Raw genomic sequence first — 6,876 nt, 5'->3', positions numbered from 1 at the left:
GGAAATACACAGTAGCGGGTGTGTGTGAAGTTATTCTGAATGACCCTATGTGCACCTTCAATATTATATACCCTTTTTGGGATAGATTTCAAATAGCTCTGATATAGCAGAAACCACTAAATTATGAAATTGCTAAATTGGGAATTGTACTTCAACCCAGAACAAAAAATGTGCTTTGACGGACACTAAATATCTTGCCCAGCAACAACAGTACACCGGTGGGTAACGAGAGATTTAGAGGGAATTAAATTTGAGGCCTAGTATTTAGGCGCTGGGTCACCGGTATGGATTTAGTGACAGAATTAGACTTGGAAATACACAGTAGCGGGTGTGTGTGAAGTTATTCTGAATGACCCTATGTGCACCTTCAATATTATATACCCTTTTTGGGATAGATTTCAAATAGCTCTGATATAGCAGGAACCACTAAATTATGAAATTGCTAAATTGGGAATTGTACTTCAACCCAGAACAAAAAATGTGCTTTGACGGGCACTAAATAACTTTCCCAGCTACAACAGGACAACGGTAACGAGAGATTTAGAGGGATTTAAATTTGAGGCCTAGTATTTAGGCGCTGGGTGACAGGTATGGGTTTAGTGACAGAATTAGACTTGGAAATACACAGTAGCGGGTGTGTGTGAAGTTATTCTGAATGACCCTATGTGCACCTTCAATATTATATACCCTTTTTGGGATAGATTTCAAATAGCTCTGATATAGCAGAAACCACTAAATTATGAAATTGCTAAATTGGGAATTGTACTTCAACCCAGAACAAAAAATGTGCTTTGACGGGCACTAAATAACTTTCCCAGCTACAACAGGACAACGGTAACGAGAGATTTAGAGGGATTTAAATTTGAGGCCTAGTATTTAGGCGCTGGGTGACAGGTATGGGTTTAGTGACAGAATTAGACTTGGAAATACACAGTAGCGGGTGTGTGTGAAGTTATTCTGAATGACCCTATGTGCACCTTCAATATTATATACCCTTTTAGGGATAGATTTCAAATAGCTCTGATATAGCAGAAACCACTAAATTATGAAATTGCTAAATTGGGAATTGTACTTCAACCCAGAACAAAAAATGTGCTTTGACGGACACTAAATATCTTGCCCATCAACAACAGTACAGCGGTGGGTAACGAGAGATTTAGAGGGAATTAAATTTGAGGCCTAGTATTTAGGCGCTGGGTCACCGGTATGGATTTAGTGACAGAATTAGACTTGGAAATACACAGTAGCGGGTGTGTGTGAAGTTACTCTGAATGACCCTATGTGCACCTTCAATATTATATACCCTTTTTGGGATAGATTTCAAAGAGCTCTGATATAGCAGGAACCACTAAATTATGAAATTGCTAAATTGGGAATTGTATTTCAACCCAGAACAAGAAATGTGCTTGAACGGACACTAAATAACTCGCCCAGCTACAGCACTAGGGACAGATTTAGCTGGATATAAATTTGAGGCCTAGTATTTAGGCGCTGGGTGACCGGTATGGATTTAGTGACAGAATTAGACTGGGATATGGCCAAAAAATGAACAGACTATTGCTGGTTAAATGCACTTGGTGTCACAGCTTCACCCTGATGTAGGCTTTAGCCAAAAAACAACCACACCATTGAGGGTTAAATGCACTTGGTCGCAGCTTGTGCTGGCGCACCACAAGACACAAAATGGCCGCCGATCACCCCAGAAAAATGAGACTGACAAACGGTCTGTGCAGCCTAAAAACAGTGAGCAATTGAGGATCAGCAGCTCAATGATCCACAGCTGCAGATCGATCAGTTAATCAAGTCCTTTGGAGGAGTTAATCTGCCTAATCTCGCCCTACTGTCGCAGCCGCAACCTCTCCCTACGCTAATCAGAGCAGAGTGACGGGCGGCGCTATGTGACTCCAGCTTAAATAGAGGCTGGGTCACATGGTGCTCTGGCCAATCACAGCCATGCCAATAGTAGGCATGGCTGTGATGGCCTCTTGGGGCAAGTAGTATGACGCTTGTTGATTGGCTGCTTTGCAGCCTTTCAAAAAGCGCCAAGAAAGCGTCACAAAAGCGCGAAGAAAGCGACGAACACCGAACCCGAACCCGGACTTTTACGAAAATGTCCGGGTTCGGGTCCGTGTCACGGACACCCCAAAATTCGGTACGAACCCGAACTATACAGTTCGAGTTCGCTCATCCCTAGTGCTGACATTTGAAAAGAACAAACGTAAGCTAAAAAAAACTATAGCAGTGAACTGTGTGTGTTAAGATAAGATAACATTTGTACTACTCCTGGGATATTTTGCCTCTCTTGCTTAAAATTCTAAACCCATTAGTTAACACATTTTTGTAAAAGTGAAACTTGAAAAATAACTAACCAATCAATAGATGGATTCAAAAGCCATTATTGAAATGTCTGTAAACCAATCATGTTTTACTTTGAGGGGTTACTCCCTGTGAACTGTGTATAAATAAAGGGTGCAGGACACTTTCACTTTAGGGTCCTGACAAGGTTTTGAACTATACTCAGACTTCTGTCATTTTCCTCCGTCGACGTCATTCACCTGAACACGAGGCAACGATCATCAAGTGGCTGACCCTTGGCCTGCCGCAACAGGGGGAACTAATGCACGTGCCACCGTACCAGCTTCAACTGCCCTTCTGGTGCTCGCTACTTCACCAGGTTGTACGGCAGTGCTGGTACTAGGTCCAGGATGGGCTGCGCTGCTGGTGTATGCCTCACCACGTAATCCAACAGCGCGAGCCACACTCTGCTGCCCTTGAAGCGGATCCTGCGCAACCTGTGGTCTAGCAACATGGGGCCGAGTACGCCTGGTGGTAAGAGGGACCTCAACTTCCTCGTCCGAACTTTGGGTCAGACTGCCACTGCTTTCTACAGGTTCGTATTCTGACCTGCTGGATTCGTCAGATGAGGGTTCCCATTCCTCATCTGACTGGGTCAGAAGCCTGTAGGCCTCTTCAGAAGAATACCCCTTACTTGCCATTTGGTCAACTAAATTTAGGAGGCATTCCCTGAGACTACCCAAGAAAAAAAGCAAGCCTGTTTTACAAATGGGAGACTAGCGAAGTACAGGAAGCCGCTGCGATTGATAAAAAATATCAAAACTGATTTTTTTTTTTATCGCCGCAGCAATTGTAAAGTGATTGTGCAGTGATCAAAAAAATAAAAAAATTTCACTGCGTCGGGGCGGGCGTGGTTGAACGCAGGTGTGGGCGACCGATCAGGCCCGATCGGGCAAACACTGCGTTTTGGGTGGAGGGTGGACTAAGGTGACACTAATACTATTATAGATCTGACTGTGATCAGTTCTGATCACTTACAGATACTATAAAAGTACCAATGCTGATTAGCGATACGCTAATCAGTGAATCAGTGACTGCGGTGCGGTGGGCTGGGAGCTAACCGACGCTAACTACCTAACAAAGGGGCCTAAACTATCCTAAAACCTAACAGTTAATACTAGTGAAAAAAAAGTGACAGTTTACACTGATCACTTTTTTCCCTTTCACTAGTGATTGACAGGGGTGAACAAGGGGTGATCAAGGGGTTAATTGGGGTGATGGGGGATGATCTGGGGTTAAGTGTAGTGTTTGGTGTGTACTCACTGTGATGTGTGCTCCTCTGCTGGGACCAACCGACGAAAAGGACCAGCAGAGGAGCACAGAAGCCATTTAACACCTTATATTTATAAATATAAGGTGTTATATGGCTTCTGATTTGATTTTTCAAAAGTCACCAACCTGCCAGCGCTGATCATTGGCTGGCAGGCTGGTGACAAAATACTCCTGTAACGATTCTCGGCCCGCACTGTGCATGTGTGGGACGGCTCTGCCCGAAATCTCGCGTCTCGCGAGAGGACGCATCGGCGCGTCCAGGAGGAATAACAGGGCCGCCGCCAGGACCCAATCCTGCGTGCGGCGGTCCTGTAGTGGTTAAGGTAGAAATACACCCATCATTTTCTGGGGTTTGAAAAACACACTTTTCTTTTTAAAAAAAAACAGCATTTTTCAGATCTGCAAGTGTTAAAATCAAGTTTAATATATACAGCTTTCACATTCTTTATTAGTCAGTGTGCAATTTAAGGTAGAGATACACCCATCATTTTCTTGGGGCTTAAATAACACTTTTTTTCTTTTCAAAAGACAGTATTTTCCAGATCTGCAAGTGTTAAATTCAACTTAAATATACAGGTCCTTCTAAAAAAATTAGCATATTGTGATAAAGTTCATTATTTTCTGTAATGTACTGATAAACATTAGACTTTCATATATTTTAGATTCATTACACACCAACTGAAGTAGTTCAAGCCTTTTTTTGTTTTGATATTGATGATTTTGGCATACAGCTCATGGACCTGTATACAGCTTTCACATTCTGTTACCAAAAAAATACTTTTTTGGGCAATCTACAACATCTGGATTAGTCAGAGTGCAATTTAAGGTAGAAATACACCCATTATTTTCTGGGGTTTGAAAAACACACTTTAAACCCCCACCCCCCCAGTATTTTCCAGATCTGCAAGTGTAAAATTCAAGTTAAATATATACAGCATTCATATTCTGTTACAAAAAAAAACACAATTTTGGCAATCTACAATATCTTGATTAGTCAGTGTGCAATTTAAGCTAGAAATGCACCCATCATTTTCTGGGGTTTGAAAAACACACTTTTTTGACAAAAAAAACACTATTTTCAGGCCTTGCAGCATCAGCACGTGTGAAATTATTGGCTTATATACTGCTATCAAATTCAGTTGTTAAACAACACTCGTTTGGGCACAAAAAATTTAGTTGGCAGCCTTTGATGCAGATGTCATTGTGAGATACACCCTTAATACATTTGGGTTACATTCAGAGATTTTAAATACCGCCATTTGGTGCACCAATATTGAATTCAAGCCTACACTGGTTCAGGCTCTGTAAGATACACCCTCTACATACAGGGGTTTGATTCAGGAATTTAAAATACAGCCATTTTGGGCAAAGAAATATTGAATTCAGGCCTACACTGGTTCAAACCATGTGAGATACTCCCTCTACATACAGGGGATTGATTCAGGGATTTGAAATACAGCCATTTGAAATACAGCCATTTTGGGCAAAGAAATATTTACTTCAGGCCTACATTGGTTCAGACCGTGTGAGATACCCTCTCTACATACAGGGGTTTGAATTAGGCATTTAAAATACAGCCATTTGAAATACAGCCATTTTGGGCAAAAAAATATTTACTCCAGGCCTATACTGATTCAGGCCCTGTGAGATACACCCTCTACATACAGGGGTTTAATTCAGAGATTTGAAATACAGCCATTTGAAATACAGCCATTATGTGCAGAGAAATATTTAATTCAGGCCTACACTGTTTCAAAACGTGTGAGATACCACCTCTACATACATGGGTTTGAATCGGGCATTTCAAATACAGCCATTTGAAATACAACCATTTTGTGCAAATAAATATTTACTTCAGGCCTACACTGGTTAAGACCCTGTGAGATACACCCTCTACATACAGGGTTTTGAAATACAGCCATTTGAAATACAGCCATTTTGTTCAAAGAAATATTTAATTCAGGCCTATACTGGTTCAAACCATGTAAGATACCCCCTCTACATACAGGAGTTTTATTCAGGTATTTGAAATACCGCAATTTGAAATACAGCCATTTTGTGCAAAGAAATATTTAATTCAGGCCTATACTGGTTCAGACCGTGTAAGATACCCACTCTACATACAGGGGTTTTAATCAGGCATTTGAAATACAGCCATTTGAAATACAGCCATTTAGTGCAAATAAATATTTAATTCAGGCCTATACTGGTTAAGCCCCTGAGAGATACACCCTCTACATACAGGGGTTTGATTCAGGGATTTGAAATACAGCCATTTGAAATGCATCCATTTTGGGCAAAGAAATATTTACTTCACGCCTACACTGGTTCAGAAAGTGTGAGATACCCCCTCTACATACAGGGGTTTGAATCAGGCATTTGAAATACAGCCATTTGAAATACAGCCATTTTAGGCAAATAAATATTTACTTTAGGCTTACACTGGTTCAGGCCCTATGAGATACACCCTCTACATACAGGAATTTGATTCAGGGATTTAAAATACAGCCATATAAACAAAAAACAGCCATTTTGTGCAAATAAATATTTACTTCAGGCCTACACTGGATCAGAGAGTGTGAGATACCCCCTCTACATACAAGGGTTTGAATCAGGCATTTATAATACAGCCATTTGAAATGCAGCCATTTTGGGCAAAGAAATATTGAATTAAGGCCTACACTGGTTCAGACCGTGTGAAATACTTCCTCGACATAAAGGGGTTTGAGTAAGGGATGTGAAATACAGCCATTTGAAATACAGCCATTTTGTGCAAAGATATATTTACTTCAGGCCTACACTGGTTCAGACCATGTGAGATACCCCCCTACATACAGGGGTTTGAATCAGGCATTTAAAATACAGCCATTTTGTGCAAATATATATTTACTTCAGGCCTACACTGGTTCAGACTATGTTAGATACCCCCTCTACATATCAGGGGTTTGAATCAGGCATTTGAAATACAGCCATTTAAAATACTGCCATTTTGGGCAAATAAATATTTACTTCAGGCATACACTGGTTCAGACTATGTAAGATACCCCCCTACATACAGGGGTTTGAAACAGCCATTTGAAATACAGCCATTTTGTGCAAAGATATATTTACTTCAGGCCTACACTGATTCAGGGCGTTTGAGATCCCTCCTATACATACAGGGGTTTGATTCAGCCATTTAAAGTACAGCCATTTGAAATACAGCCATTTAAAATACAGCCATTTTGTGCAAATAAATCTTTAATTCAG

Source organism: Bufo gargarizans, chromosome 2, assembly GCF_014858855.1.
Source record: "Bufo gargarizans isolate SCDJY-AF-19 chromosome 2, ASM1485885v1, whole genome shotgun sequence".
Classification (NCBI taxonomy): Eukaryota; Metazoa; Chordata; class Amphibia; order Anura; family Bufonidae; genus Bufo; species Bufo gargarizans.
Note: the sequence above shows the minus strand (reverse complement) of the source record.